Raw genomic sequence first — 16622 nt, 5'->3', positions numbered from 1 at the left:
ATAGCGGAGGACAAGCAGCCTGAGTATTAAACTGATCATGACATCAAGCTAAAGACAGAAAAGGCCTCTGAAGACTTCCTTTTGGCAGCACTTTATTCATCTGCAGCAGAGGCTTTTCATTAAGCCCTGGACATAATAGATGATCCATCGATTCGCTCGGCCTCTCCATGTCACTCTGTCTCCACCAGCGTTTCCGCCGCTGTCAAAAACTCTGCTACGTCTCCCGCTTTCCGACAGGGGCCAACAATCAAAAACAAACATTTGTCTTTATTATAGTCCACTCTAAGCCAGGGGAACAAGATGGGTTTTGTCTATTCGTCTTGTCGCCGCCTCTCTGGAGGAGGAGCTGTGGCCGCAGCTCTCTAAAGCTCCGGGTTCTCATGAGGGAAATGGGTCAAGGATGAGATCAGGTTGAGGTGAGAGGTGAAGGAGAAGATGGAGCAGTTTCCTGGTGGTGACGGTGCCCTGTTTGAGCCTCGCTGCCTTTCACTGGACTCTCAAGGTGCACTTGAACTCCTCTGCAGGGTTAGTCGCTTACATTCACAGTTCTGAGGGTTGAATCAGTCGCTGCAGTCTTTTACGGCTCTGCGGGCCTTTGGGACGCAAACGTACACATTTAATGTAACAGTTTACAGCAGGTGCAGAGCGAAATGACTCTTATGATTGTATTAACTGTAGAAACCATATAAGAGCCACTAGAGCATCTGAGGGCTGCAGGGAGGAAAATCTCACCTCCCTCTGAGGGAGGAAGCAGCACTGAAGCTTTCAATCAAGCAGTCACCAAATATAGGAAACACAGTGAAAATGTTCTGACATATATGGAGGGAGGCTTTTTTTGTGATAACTGCATCACTAGTCCATAGTGGTATGTACACTGTAAAAAATGCTCATAAATTTTACAGTGAAAAACTGTCAAACCGTGACGCTAAAAATCTATAAACTCTAAAACAGTTTGATCCAGTTTGTATAACACTAAATAACCATAAATAACTTAATCAGGAGAAAACTTTTTTTTTGTTTTTTTTTTTCTTTTGAAAAAAAATACATTTTGCTACTCCTGCACAGTTATTTAACCCTCCTGTTGTCTTCACTTATGGGCACCCAAAAAATATTGTTTCTTTGTCTGAAAATAAATCCAAAAATTCAGCAACAAAATTTCAACAAATTTCTGAAAATTTTTAAAAGTTTTATTTAAAAAAAATAAATTTGGCAAGAAAATTCTTGTGAATATTTTCAAAAAATGAGTAAAAATCTTCCCAAAAAATTCTAAAAATATCTAAAGTGATTCCATATATATCAGTAAAACTTCTAAGATTTTCTATATGTGAATGTTCTTAAGAAACATTTTTAACATTTCTTTTTTTCCACCAAAAAATGTTCAAAGATTTCCCAAAAATGTTGAAAATGTGAATGTCAGAAGTTTCACTGTGAAAATATATTGTTTTCTGGTGACCACAGCTGCCACAAAACCGTTTTATTTTTACAGTGTGTACACAGCCCGAAGGATGCTTCCACACTTAAATCTGCTTTTTTTTAGTGTGTTTTTTTGTGTGTTTCCAGGACAATGCAAATTACTCAGGGCTAATGTAAATGCCTAAATGTTAGCCCAAAGGCTAATTTGCATCTGTTGCTCCTTGGCCAGATGTTAGATGAGCCATTAAAAGAACAATAAAATATGTTAAATTAGTACAAGAGAAGACAGCGGCAGCCGAACAGGATGAGAACATGTAGCCGACAATGCAGAAAAATCATATAAAACAATGTTAATCTGTGGTTGTTGATTTAAGCCCTAAAAACTCATCTCTTTTTCATCCAGTCCAGCAGCAGCACATTTTACACAAGCACCTCATAACATTTGTTCGCTGAAGTCTGGCTGACACTAATACAGATCATTTTCTAGATGGATATCTTCTCCCAGCATTTAAAATAATACCGTCCACACATTTTTACTGAATGTCTCCGTATAAACGAGAACTACAACTACAGAAGCTGTGATGAGCTGCAGGTAAGATAAGATAAAGATAAAGTTCTTTATTTCTCCCCACTCCAGGGGAAATTTACATTGTTACAGCAGTTTTATTTACAATATATACAAGGTAGAGCAACAACGCATCAAATACTGGAGAAGAACATTCATTCATTGAATTTTTTCTGCAGATTTTAACTCATTTAGAGCAACTTTAACCAATATAGAGCAGCTTCAACTAATATAGAGCAACTTTAACTAATATAGAGCAACTTTAACTAATTTAGACCAACTTTAACTAATATAGAGCAACTTTAACTAATATAGAGCAACTTTAACTAATATAGAGCAACTTTAACTCATTTTAGAGCAACTTTAACTATTATAGAGCAGCTTTAACTAATAAACTTTTGAATGGTAGTGTAGTAAAAAATAATATGTACAAGTTTTAGTTTATTATGGTATGGATGGAGTTTATTTGGGACAAAAACTGTAGTTCAATTTATGTTTCACTGCTAAATGTCCTTGTTTTCATTCACTCTTTTATCAGCCAGTTTGCAGCAGCAGCTCTGTTCACTAAAAGAAAAATAAAAACACTTTCCTCCACCTGGCCAACACCAAACTGCAGACAGTGAGTCAGCAGCTGGCTGTAACAGCGAAGAGTTTAGCAGCTACTGAACAAACACCCAAAGAGGAAGTGAGCCAAAAGAAGAGAGAAAACACTCACAGACACAAACATGACTCAGAATAAATTCCAGTATTGTTCCATGTCTGTATTTTTAGAATCCTTCTGCTGCTTCAGTGATAGAAAGACATCAGTTAATGTGAGTTTAAATGTCCCCCTGATTAAACTAGTGTTCAGAAATTGAAGAAGAGAATCCAGCTTTAAAACACATTTAAACTACATTTCTAAATAATGATAAGTTGTAATATTGGAGTAATCCAGCCATACATGTTCAATTCTGGAACAAAAGTAAGTTCCGTTTTATCAACGTTCAGCCTCAGTTTATCATTTCCACATTACAACTTCCAGATCACAGAGTGTCTACAAAGGAACACAACATTTAGTCATCTGGAACTGAACCATAGAGGATTTACTGGAGGATCAAAATGACAAAAGTCAGACAAAAAAAACCCCAAAAAACAACAAAACAAGACAAAATATTACAAAATGACAAAAGCAAGAAACAAAGCAACAAAAAATAAACAAACAACATAAGCGAGACAAAAAGTAAACACAAAATGATAAAAAGGAGAAACAAAACAACAAACACAAGACAAACAACAAAAGTCAGATAAAAACCAACAAAAACAAGACAAAAGTTTACACAAAGGAGACACAAAACAACAAAAGAACAAAGAACAATCTAGTATTTTACTTTATGATCAAAACAACTTGTCAAGGTCTAGAAATTATTTTAAATTTATAGTTTTACTAATTTACAATCTGCAGTTAATGTCTTCTCTGGAATTTTTACACTTTGAGGGCCGGATTGGACCCTCTGGAGGACCATTTTTGGCCTATGGGCCTCATGTTGGACACCCCTGATTTATAGCAACAAATACAGACGCTCAGTGGGTTTTTTTTACCGCTCAGGGACGGCATTTGAATTTGAGCAAACACACACTTGATACTTAATGAAAGTCAAACAGCGGCGGTGTTTCCCTTCTCCTCCTAAAACGCAGACGTGTTCAAACAAACAGCACTTGAGGAAAGTCACCGCCGAGACGAACCAGTCTGGAAGGATTCCAGAGGTAGAACTCATCTCCATCTGAACCCGATCAGCAGCCGGAGAGGCTCAGCGTGAGAGAGCATCCATTAGAAGGAATGCAGACACAGTTTTCAGATTGAGAGAAAAAAAAATCACTTTAAAGTATCTGTGAGTGAAAGCCTGAGCAGGTTCATCCAAGTGGCAGCTGCTGGAGTTGAAGCCAAACTTAAAGCTGTATTTTCTGTATTAGCACTGAATCGATAGCAGCGTTTAATGTGAAGGGGGTTCCTTACAGGGACAGAATTATTACCTGCAGTTCACCTTGGCTCTGGGGAACTTTTGAGCCTCTTTTAGCTTCCATTAAGGCAAAACGTGAGCATAGTGGAGCATGGAGTCGATAAATAGTGACTGGAGACCAAAACAGAGCAAAAAAAAAAAAAAGAAGAATATTGAACTTTGTCTCGGTCTTTGTTAAATGTGATGTATACAACAACTTCTGTTATATTATTTTGCCTTGTTTGGTTTTTGGCCTTTTCTTGTCCGACTTTTGTTGTTTTGATCATGACTAAATGTTGTGTTCCTTTGTAGACACTCTGTGATCTGTAACTTGTAATGTGGAAATGATAAACTGAGGCATATTGTTGCTGAAATTGAAATTTTTTTTTTTAAGGAAACTTCAGGTTGTTCATAATGTTTTATTCATTAAATATGAACATTTGAAGAACGGACGTTTTTTGCACAAAAACAAAGGGAGAATTTGGAGTTTTATGGGTTAATTAGCTGTAATTTAACTGGTCCGGTCCACTTGAGATCAAATTGGGCTGAATGAACTAAATGAGTTTGACTCCCCTGCAGTAAGTGAAGTGTTGCGACCCTGCATGCTGCATCAGGTGCTCCAGCGACTAAGCGGTTCTGTCCGGTGGTTCTGTTGAGCAACGCCGGGCGAGAGGCTCAACAACCGGGAGATGAACGGTTTGTGGAGTCCTCGTGTCGGCTCAGACAACCTCCTCCGGTCTCCAGAGGTTCTCCTGACGTGATTGCCGCCGGTGCTACTGTGTTTACTTTGATGCGAAACCTTTTGTCACCTGACAGCAGTTTGCTACTCCACCGCTTTTCTTGTTTTTTTTCCCGTCTTGATTCAAACAGGGGAGCAGATTTAGTCGGAACACATGCACGGCTTCTGTAGAACTGGATTGTTTTGGAAAAGCTGATTTTTTTTTTTTTTTTGTGAAGTGGTAAAGCATGAATTAAAGATGAGGCTGGAGTTTTTGCTATCGCAGTGCGGTTCTAGCACTGAATAACAAAAAGCTTGATCGCTTCACATTTCCTCAGATGCCATTCACATCACATCCCGCTGCATTTTTACAAAAGCACAACTTATTTCTGTCCCGTGTTTATATTGTTGAGCACCTAAACCCCTTAAAATCCCTCACAGGGTATAAATAGTACAACAGGGCCAATCTATACCATGAACAGCAAACTTCCACCGCCGGTCTCTGGTGTTCCTGCTGTTGTTATAGCAACCGTGACCAGTGGTATACCAGTCTGCTCCGACGATGGAGACGGGAAAACAGACCAAAAACAGCCGGCAACTAATTTTTATATCCACATCTTGGGATCTTCATGCAGCTCAAAAGCACAACCAGAGGGTCGTTCTCCACATAATGCGTCATCAGAGGACGGATGTGGGAGAATATTTCACGGTTAATTGAGCCGGTGTGATGCCGGGCAGCATCGTTGTCGAGGGGGAGGCAGGAGAAGGGCTCTGGAGGAGAACAATCAGAGAAGCTTAACAAGCTCTGGCTGCCTCCAACATCAGCGGAATTAAACCAAGTTGGTGGAACAGGCAGGGGCAGGTCACATCTCTACAGCATGTTTAGATGCCATTTCTGAATTTTGAAAGGACTTTTGAATTTTAACGTGATTCATTAGGTTTGGTATGGAACCAATATTAGAGCAGTCCAACTAGTTAAACTCATGCTTGCAAAATGAATCATGAGTCGTAGCAAACTCCATTTCTTTACTGCAGCTCTTGATACACATTACAGAGTGAAAACTGCAACAACAACAGATTAAAACAACATAAATACGTATAAATAAATCCTTTTAACTGAACCAGTAAGTCCAAAAATAAAGTTAATTACTTATGACATTGCCTCTGTGGCGTTTACAACAGAGAGTCGTGCATCCAGAAAAGCACGTACGTGTGTAAAGTTAAACATCAAAATAGTGGACAGGAAGGGACAACTGTCAACAGACAACTTCAAAATAAAGGCTTTTTAAAAATAAAAGTCCATCGATAATTCTGCCTTAAGGCTAACACATCATGGAAGTGAAATTAGACGGAATAAAACGCTCGGAACACCAAAGAACATCGACATTATTAGATCAAGTTGTAAAAACAGTGGAACATATTCTGTTATCCTCTTGTAAAATGATTCATACATGCATGAAAGTTGTTGGTATTCATGACTTTTATGAAGAACTGATCGATATCGGGATGTATGGAATGGCTTTGATTACATTTTCTCCTGAGTTCCGACTTACGACACAGAGAGAGAGAGAGAGAGAGAGAGAGAGAGAGAGAGAGAGAGAGAGAGAGAGAGAGAGAGAGAGAGAGAGAGAGAGAGAGAGAGAGAGAGAGAGAGAGAGAGAGAGAGAGAGAGAGAGAGAGAGAGAGAGAGAGAGAGAGAGAGCACATTCACATTTCCCACCGAGATGACCAACAAGTTTCGGGTTGTTTGGTTCTGCCGCTACCGGATCAACTGCCTATTTGCGGGACGATAAGTCTACTTGGACAAACTGCCTGAAATGCTTTGCCAGAGACGTTTCAGGGATTTTGAGTCATTCTGTGCTGCAGATGCATTAAAATTTTTAATCAGATTAATCAGGATGATGATTAATTTGCCTTAATTTTGACAGCCCTGGTAAGAATTCCATTGAAATGACAGATTATAATGAGATTATCGATACACTTGGTCAACATGGGGACACCTGTAGGATTATACTTTCATAATACGATAACAGGCTAAAGAATGCCAGGGTTAACCACTGTGAACCTTCTGCTCGTATTTCAGTCTCTGTCCAAACACCGTTGGCTCATAAACATCACAGACAGCAAAAAAGACAATATTTGGCTGAATGTAGTTCTACATAAAACCCCTTTATTGTGAACTCTTGCCTTGTTTACTTTGCTCAGATTGAAATGCACATAAAAATCAAAGTTCCCTATGACGAGGACAGAGTCTGTAACAGTTGAAATTAATGAGACTCGGTAGTAAAAAATGTAATCCAGGTTTTGACAAAAAACCTGCGGCATCATACAGCAGAGGATCTAAATGGAATAAGTTGTGGCATTAATGTGCAAATGGATGCTTCCCATAGTAGCATATAGAACGTCGTCTCTTAAATCATTAAAGTACATTATAAAAATACGGAAACGGGTAGCAGAGGAACAATAACAACACATTTTGAGGTTATTGTACGTTACTGTAGTAGATAAGCTGTGATTACACATGAATTTTCAATATAAATAAACAAATGCATAAGTTGTCCATTGCAATCAGCAGATTTGGAATGATTATTGATAATAATTTTTTATGGGACTTTGTTGATGAATATTTTCCCCTCAGATAGAATGCACCATCTCTTCTGTTGGATGGATTTACATAAATAGTCAGTTCACTCATACTTCTAATAGGAAATGAATTGAAATAAGGCTATTATCAAACATAATTAATCTAAATCAAACAAACAAATACACATATTTTAAAAATCTTGCTCAAACTGGTAGATGAAGGTTGGAAAACCCACCATTATGCAGATGCACAGATGCTTCTTTTCTCTTGTCTTTACTAGAATATGCATTATCAAGGTCATTTAGAAGTAATAGAAAGTATTCAAGCTGTTACTTTAACATTCTGATACCTAAATTAGGATTCTGACTACATTTTGGAAAGAAAGTCACTCAAACGTGATTCAGACTATACAGCCTGGGTGTCAAACTCATTCTAGTCCAGGATCCACATTCAGTCCAGTCTGATCTCCAGTGGGACCAGTAAAACCACAGCATAATAACCTATAAATAACCACAACTCCTAATGGTTCCTTTGTTTTAGTGCAAAAAGTTCATTCTGAAAACATTCACATTTAAGGAATTATCTTTTTACAAAACACAAACAACCTGAAATTTCTTAAGAAAAATTAATTCGATTTCAGCAACATTCAGCCTCAGTTTATCATTTCCACATTACAACTTCCAGATCACAGAGTGTCTACAAAGGAACACAACATTTAGTCATCTGGAACTGAACCATAGAGGATTTTACTTGATTATCAAAATGACAAAAGTCAGACAAAAAAAAGACAAAAAACAATAAAAACAACACAAAATACTACAAAAATGAGACACAAAGCAATCAAAAATGAGACAAACGACACGATACAAAAAAGAGACAAAAACTTTGGCAAGAAAATGGACAAATGACAAAAATTAGACAAAAATTTACACAGATGACACAAACCAGACCAAAAATGACAAAAGCAAGAAATGAAACGACAAAAATGGACAAAAAACACAAACGAGACAAAAAACACAAAACGACAAAAATGAGAAACGGAAAACGGCAGTCATGAAAAAACAAAAACAAGTCAAAATATTACAAAAGTGAGACACAAAATGACAAAAAAATTAGTCAGAAAAGACAAAAAGGAACAAAACGACAAAAAATAGACAAAAATACAAGTGAGACAAAAAGGAAACACAAAATGACAAAAACAAGAAACAAAACAACAAAAACGAGACAAAATATTAGAAAAATGAGACACAAAATGACAAAAGAACAATGAGCAATCTGTCCGATCAAAACAACTTGTCATGGTCTAGAAATTATTTTAAATTTATAGTTTTACTAATTTATAATCTGCAGTTAATGTCTTCTCTGGAAATTTTACACTTTGGACCCTCTGGAGGACCGGTTTTGGCCCACGGGCTGCATGTTGGACACCCCTGCTACACAGTATATTGTGTTTGAATTGCTGTTGTCCTGTTTAGCCATCATCCAAAATGTTCTGTTTTAAATCCGCCCAAAAAATACCAATTACACTCATGAAATAATCCCATGTCTTTAAGCAGTAAACAGTGCTGGAAATCATGCTGTGGGGAGACCCAGTAAGTCTGTCCAGTGGAGACAGATCGATGTTTGGACTCAGTGTAGGAGTCACAGTGTGCTAAACCTGCTCTATATTTCACTGTTTTCTGGCATCTCACAATCTCTGTGGGCAGTGATGTGGCCAGGAATTAATTTCAGTCCCAGGGAAGGTTGAGCTATTTTACAATGAGATAAAACAAAAAGAAGTAGCTCATAGAATAGCTCATGGACATAGAGGGAATGGCAGGAAATCCCAGGACACAGCAGTAAGTGAGCCCAAACAAACACCCACAGATCCATAGGTACAAACACACAGTGAAAAGAGGCAGCACTAATAAAAACCCTGCAAAGCTTCCACAACACAAGATCCTGGAGTTTTTTATTTATTCAGGAAGTATTTAACATTTCCATGGTGCCGGTTTCAGCCCTCAGTCAGTTTTCTAACCTCTCATCTTGTTTTCAGTCTAAGACAAAATGATCAGTAATCAAGCTGGATATTTATTTCCAGCAGAATCTCTAAAAGCTTCCAGGCAGCAGAACATTAGAACTTCTAGTGTTTCTCTTTATCGAGGGTGAAAACATTTTTTTCTTCTGTTTTCTACATTCAGAATCAAAACTTTAAACAAAGAAAAGACTCAGCTGGTGATGCTCTTATCCTCATCCTGATTGGCTGTCACACACGTTTAAAACCAGCTGGTCACTTAGTAGTTTGGTGGTTAAAGCTAGAGTACACAATGTATAAAGGAGAGGCTGTTTTTGTGCAAAAGACTTCACAAATATCCCTGTTTACAATGTGTATGGTCTTTTACTCACTATTTGAAGTTCTTTGAGCCGACATATGATGTTAATTTTTTAGCTGTGTTTGTTTACAGCCTGATGATATTCAATAAAAGACAAAGCAGAATTCCCAGATCTGGGTAAAGTCCAACTGAAATGAATTCAAGCCAACTTTATCTGCTGAGATTTGGTTGAAAGCTTCAGATAAAGGCAGTAAAGTCAGACCTGGAATGGATAAATTGCTTTTAGAGGATGTGGCGACAGCCAAATTATATTGCACTGAATGTATGGAAAACGTATGCCTGACCTCTCGGCCCCGTCAGCATTCCAGCCAGTAATCTGGCTCAGTTGTTCCACGCTCTTGGTGAGCCGGCGCTCCCCATATCTGGCCTCCTCCAGAGCATAGTTTTGGTGCCTAAACTGAACCAGTAAATGTGTGAAAACTGGAAGTAAACAATGACGGAAATCTAAACTTAAGTCTAACACTAATGGTTTATTGTATATCATGGGATCTGAACCCTGGTTCTCCTGGAGAAAGTCTGACCACTGGTTCATGACACTTACAGACTCTCCACACCTGCTGCTAACTCTAAATGCTAATGCTAGCTGCAAGACTACTACAATGTCCAAAGCAAACTTACCACTGACAAAGAAACTATACAAGCCAGCTCACCAAACTTGCTAGTGCTACATGCTAATGCTAAATGCTAATTGCTAAAATACTTAACTACTTCAGCCAAGCTCACCACAGACAGAGACTATACAAGCAGACTTCATCTAGGATGCAAGAACCAATTGATAACTGCTAATGGTATCTAAAAAGACAAAAAAAACCCAACAAAGCCACAGCCACTACCTTCCACCACAGCCTTACCTGAGATGGCCACATGGTCCCAGAGAGACTCTAACAGGCCACTCCCCCACCTTATCTACACTTCCTCTTCCTGGATCTCTGCCTATTGGGGGAGGGAAAAGAAGGCGGGGAAAGCAGAGTGACCGCCTCTATTTCACCCCCCAACTACTATTATTTCTCCTAATCCATCTCCACTGACTAGATCTAGCAGCCACATCTGCCCTGTGCCTCACCATCTTCCTCAGTCTGCCCCTGCACTCCCAGCTTTCTCAAAATAAATAAATAACCTAAAGCAGTTTTAAAATCAAATCTTAAGAAGTGAAAAAACTATGGTCCGAGTAGAACTGGGCTGAACCGAGTGACTGTTGCATATTGCTTAAATTGTTGTTGCTCTGATTTAACTTCAAAACCCTGTGTTACGGGTTGGGGGGATTGTGAACCCAAGGTGAGCGCACACAGAGCAGGCGGGAGGCAAGTCACGGTCAAACAGGTTTTATTCACAAAAAATAAACTATAATGCCACTCAGGCCAAACACTCACTATCCCTTCTCCAGAGGGCGGCAGGGAGGAAAACACCGGCTGCTCCTTGTCTCAGCTCGAGGCAGTCAGTACAGCAGTACAGTCCCATGTCCCCTGCCCTGTGAAGCCGGTCTATATAGCAGCAGGTGGAATCAGCTGCAGGTGTGAGGCTCTCACAGCTGCATCTAATCCAGTAATCAGCAGCTGCAGAGAGCCTCACAGACCGGCCACACACTGGCAGGCGAACGTACGGCCAGAAGGGGGCGGTGCTGGGCTAGGCCCGTGACACCCTGACTGGTAATTCAGTTACTGTCTGATTTGGTGAGCAGGTGGTTTTCATGAATGTTTGATTCATTTCAACTGAACTCAGTTTTATTGACATAGCAGCAATACACAGTGTAGATCGTCTCTGGGCACTTCACATAGGAAGGTCAAGAAGTAACTGTATTATATTATAGAGGGGAAATTCAACAAATTCAAACACTCTGGAGCTGCACTTTGACAACAGCGGGCGGAAAAAACCTCCCTTTAAAGAGAAAGAAACCTCCAGGCAAACCAGGCTCAGGGAAGGATGGCCGTCTGCCTCGACTGGTCGGGGAGAGACATGAAGACACGATACTGTAACAAGTCTATCAGTTTACAGGCTTCATGTGTGGATCAGACATCCTTGATCCGGCTTCACATTTTCTCCTGAGACTGAAAACAATGACTTTAACTGCAGAGCGACTGTGTTCCTCCATCAGATGTACAGTCGTCCTACACAACAAGACGAACAATTAAACAAGATATACTATTGTTGTCCGTTAAAATGGGAGACAGATGGTGTTTGGCAAAGTCGAAAGAATGACAATGGAACATAAAGCAAACAAGAAGAGAAATAAGAAACAACAGACAAAAACACATGTCAGATGACTGATTGTTTGAGGAGACAAAGCCAATAAATCTGAATAAACGAGAACCACAATCACCACAAAGCATGAGTTTTGAAAAGGCTCTCGGTTTACTTTGCTTATTCCTGAGGGAGGGATGCGGAGTTTGGTTGGTTGGTTTGGCAGCAGCTCAGATGCTACGCGGAAATAAACGTCTTTTTAAAAAACTTTTTCTTCTGTGAGAGTCTATCGGTGTATTCAGGGTCAAAGTGATGAGTGAGAAGACGTTGATATTTTAAAGCACGGATAATATCTCTGGGCTTTGGGAGGCGAATCGCTGCCAATCCCCTGATTTGCTTACAAGGATTTGTTTACTCTGGATGCCTCGTAGACTTACTTGCCTTGGGATGTGGTTGTTAAAGGGAATCTTTTACATGTATATTTTCACTTGACTACAGCCAGCAGACCTTCCCTACTGTGAGAAAGCATACATTGACCCTTCAGCTTGTCTCTAATGTCTTTTTGGACCAGATTATTTATTTCCTATCACCTCCTGCGTCCACTGAGAATTGCCTCGATAGCAACAAGCGGAGGAAAAGTTGGCCGTGGTTTGCATCTATCAACAGCCAGTCACATTTCTGCAGCGTTCATGTGAATTTCATGGACAATAGCCGTGCCTGTAGAGAGCAGAATAAATGGCAGGTTGATTACTCCCATTCAGTTTTCAACGTCTCTGCGTGACGGTTTGACCTCCAGCTCTCAAAAATAAAAGAGAACAACCGCATCTATCAGGAGGGTCAACGCTGAGCAACATTGCAGGCTTTTATCTTTCTTATTCACTGAGTGCTGACTGTTGTAATTAAGGCCTGCTGGGCAGCCCAATTAAAGCCAAAATAACTGCAATACAAGTGGAAGAAAAGTGTGATTTGTCTTCAGTAACTGCTATTGTTGAAGGTCAGCACTCAGAGGTAATGTTGGTGAGCAGCGGTTGGAGGGATGAAGGAAGGTTTTAACTGACTGGTTGTGGTGGATTTGGATTTTTGGTTTTGTTGTGTTTTTGTGATTTATTCCTGTGTGTTTTCCCTTTTTAGTGCTTCCTGTGTGTCTGTTTGTCCAGTCCCCTTATCTTGTTTCACCAATTGCACATCCTCGATTCCTTTCTTTGTCTCCTCTGGCCACATCTTACTCCCTCGAACCAGAAATCCGAGGAGTCGAGGCAACAGGTTTTTAACAAAATAAGACATCCTCGTCTCGCAGTGTCAGTTTAAAGTCAACTGAATATGACGTCCACATGGTTTTATTATAACCTACCAACTGTGTTTTATGATCAGATGAGTAGAATAGTGTATATGATAAGTAACAGTATATATTTTTTACCTATGATTCAAGTCATAACATGGCAGAATGTGACCAGAATGCACAGATGTCATACACGTTTATTTTGTGAAGTATAAAAGAGTAATATACATAGCACTATACAAATAAAGCCTGTGATACACAGGGGGTCCTCAACTTACACCAGAGTTCCGTTCCTACAGATTGATGTAAGTCAATTTTTGCCATAAGTTGGAACCCCGGAGAAAATGTAAACAAAGCCGTTACGTGCATCACAATATTGATCAGTTCTTCATGAAAGTCATGAATACCAACGACTTTCATGCATGTATGAATCATTTTACTAGAAGATAACAGAACATGTTGATCTGTTTTCACAACTTGATCTAATAATGCTGATGTTCGTCGGTGTTCTGAGTGTTCTGTTAAATCTAATTTCACTTCCATGGTGTGTTGCCCTTAAGGCAGAATTATCGATGTACTTTTATTTTGAAAAAGCCTTTATTTGGAAGTTGTCTGTTGACAGTTGTCACTTCCTGTCCGCTATACTGATGTTTAGCTTTACATACATACTTGCTTTTCTAGATGCACGACTCTCTACTTTGTAAACGCCACAGAGTCGTGAGTAATTAACTTCATTTTTGGACTCACTGGTTCAGTTAAAATGATTTATTTACATGTATTTATGTTGTTTTATTCTGTTTTTGTTGCCATTTTCACTCAAGAGTGGCAGTAAAGAAGTCAAGTTTGCTACGACTCATGATTCACTTCTGCAAACACGAGTTTAACTAGTTGGACAGCTGCAGCTTTAACGTTGCAGTGAAGACAGACATATGGAGACGCTTTCCTTTTCTTCCAAGCATCAGAAGAGTCTGACTTATGCTGGGAGCCATAACGAAGGACAAAAAGTTAGTGAATGTAGCACAGTCCAAGGTGGAGTACAACCAGAGAATGGAAACAAAGTCGTCTGATAGCGCCGTGTGACGACGTATTCATCCACTCCACTCGTCAACTAGTTCCACATAACGAGTTCTGACCTAACGACGAAACGCCATAGGTCGAGGACGTCATAAGTCGAGGACCTCCTGTATTAATATTGAATATCGTTAAACATACATTTGCTAGTCCTGCTGCTACCATGATTCGTATATTTCAGCTTTGAGTCAAGGATGTGGACAAGTCGTCATCGAGGACGCGGCCCTTATATCTCCTCCAGCAGCCTCCTCAATCCTCGATATGAATTTTAGGAACTGAGACGTCCTTTGTTATGATTTCTGAATATTGAGGAGTTAAGGAGGCTGAAATTAGCGGAATAAGATGAGCCTATTGTGTTGGTTTCATGTCTCTTTTTAATCACTTCCTGTTTTGTTTTGAAATGCCTTTCCCTGTGTGCTGCTTGTGTTTTTACTTCTGGTCTTTTTCTGTCTTTTCCCTTCTTTTTGATTGCCCTGATTATCCAATCAGTTCTGAGTGTTTAAATAGTCCCATCTGTCCTTTCTGTGGGTAAATTTTATCCCAGCTGACTGTGTGCAGGAGTCGGGCTACACCCCGGACAGGTCATTAGTCCATCACAGAGCTAACACAAAGACACACACATCCCAGTTCACACTCACAGCCTATTTAAAATCCACCAATTAGCCTCCCATGCATGCTGTGGGAGGAAGCCAGAGCGCCCACGCCAGGCCCAGGGAGAACATCAAACTCCACACAGAAACACCGTCAGGTTCAAACCTTCTGGCTGTTAGGAGACAACCGCTGCACCACCGTGTTTCCCATTTCATCGAAAACAATCTCCAGAAAATGTCCTCAGATCTCTGCCTGGGTGAGACAGAAGAGAATAAACAGACCAACATGGCGACACCTGAGCATGAATGTGAAGCTGATCTGTTCTCCTGGACATCACCCAGAGCAGCAGAGAAGAAGTCCAGAGTGAAGGCTGCTGTCAGTCAGTCCAGAACAGCGTACTGGATTAAAGCAAAGACCAGAAGGGTGACTTTCTCATTTTCAGGACTCAAAAGGAAAGGTCTTGGACCCTTGGAGCTCCCCTTCAAAGAAACTCAATTTTCACTTAAAAAGGCAGACTGATCCACCACCTCCTGTTCCATCGCCCTTCCCTCTCCTTCCCTTTCTCCTCCTGTGTCCACTGAGTTGTTCCCCCCCAGCCTGGACAAAGGACGATTACACAAATCTGTCACCCAGGAAATCCCGACACTTTATTTCCTCTCAGACAAAGAGCCAGTGATGGGTGATGAGTTTGTGGCTGCTGGGGGATTTGACAGACTCTGGGGGAATAATAAAGCAATTTCAGCCTGCCAGAAAAGTCAGAGGACGGAGAGGGAAGAAACACACACCAGGAAGATATAAATCACTCGTGTGATGGCTGCAGTTTTTTGGTGGAGAAATGAGACAGTTAAATTGTACAGAGAGATGAGTGTCTTGACCAGAGCGAGGCGACGCTGCAGAAAGTACACAGTGGCCAAATGAAGACGTATTGTAAAGGCTGAAATACAGGTTTAATACGGGTTTTATGTGAGGGGCAGGGGAAGCTTTAACAACCGCATTCTCCTGTCCAGATACTGAAACTATAAAGTGGCACGAAAATATACTGACGGAAAAAGCTCAATATATACAAACCTGACAGCATGAAGATATATAATATTTAAATAACTGCCTATTATGTATATATGCAAGGTTTAAATACATAAATGGAGACAATAAAATAACAAAAAGAGTTTTTGGATCTATTATATCAGATGTAAAAACCTGACAGTGTTGATGTCTGACAGATTCGACAAAATGTGATTAAAAAAAAAAATCTTATTTATGTGTTGCACATAAATAAAACAAGACCATTTTGTTTGTTTTCCTGAGCTGTGAAACTAAATGAAATTAAATCTGGAATTTTATTTCAAAATAACAAACTCAGATCATGATGATGTAGAAACTGTGACTGCAATGGTTTCAACAGCTTGTTTAAAATTTCACAAAACACCAAAGCAGGTCATTACACTATAAAACTATAATTCACCTACAATTAATTTTCATATTAAACATATTATTGTTTACATATTAATATATCTAGAAATAAGAGACAAAACATGTCCTGAATAGAAATGCATTATGATAAAATAAAAAAATAAATGAATGAATAGCAATAAAATTAGTTAAATAGTTGTGTGTAATGCATTTCTTTTATTTCCATGATATTCATAAATTTAGATTTTTTAAATTCATCAGAATTGTTTCATCTGTAATAAGAAAATATATGTATTTAGCCTGTCCTCAGCAAGCAATCAGAAAGTCAAACTGCAAAAAAAGTGTTCATGTTATTATTCCATACATACACTATAATATCAAATAATTCATAAAGTGAACTTTAAATTCTATTTTCCAACAAGCACTGTCTGTCAAAGGTGCGTCCTCACTCCATCAGATTTTTAA

The 16622-nt window shown here is 39.4% G+C and overlaps 1 long non-coding RNA gene across 1 annotated transcript; it reads right to left on the bottom strand.

Annotated features, from left to right (window-relative positions):
• Positions 1-9190: 9190 nt before the first annotated feature.
• On the bottom strand, positions 9191-10029 carry LOC129350153 (uncharacterized). The gene is made up of 2 exons (XR_008603440.1): positions 9913-10029; positions 9191-9830 (listed from the first exon to the last, which is right to left on the bottom strand). It is a non-coding gene; the product is annotated as an uncharacterized LOC129350153 (long non-coding RNA).
• Between the last annotated feature and the right edge of the window lie 6593 nt (positions 10030-16622).

Source organism: Amphiprion ocellaris, chromosome 12, assembly GCF_022539595.1.
Source record: "Amphiprion ocellaris isolate individual 3 ecotype Okinawa chromosome 12, ASM2253959v1, whole genome shotgun sequence".
Classification (NCBI taxonomy): domain Eukaryota; kingdom Metazoa; phylum Chordata; class Actinopteri; family Pomacentridae; genus Amphiprion; species Amphiprion ocellaris.
Note: the sequence above shows the minus strand (reverse complement) of the source record. Positions and strands in the feature narration are given on the sequence as shown.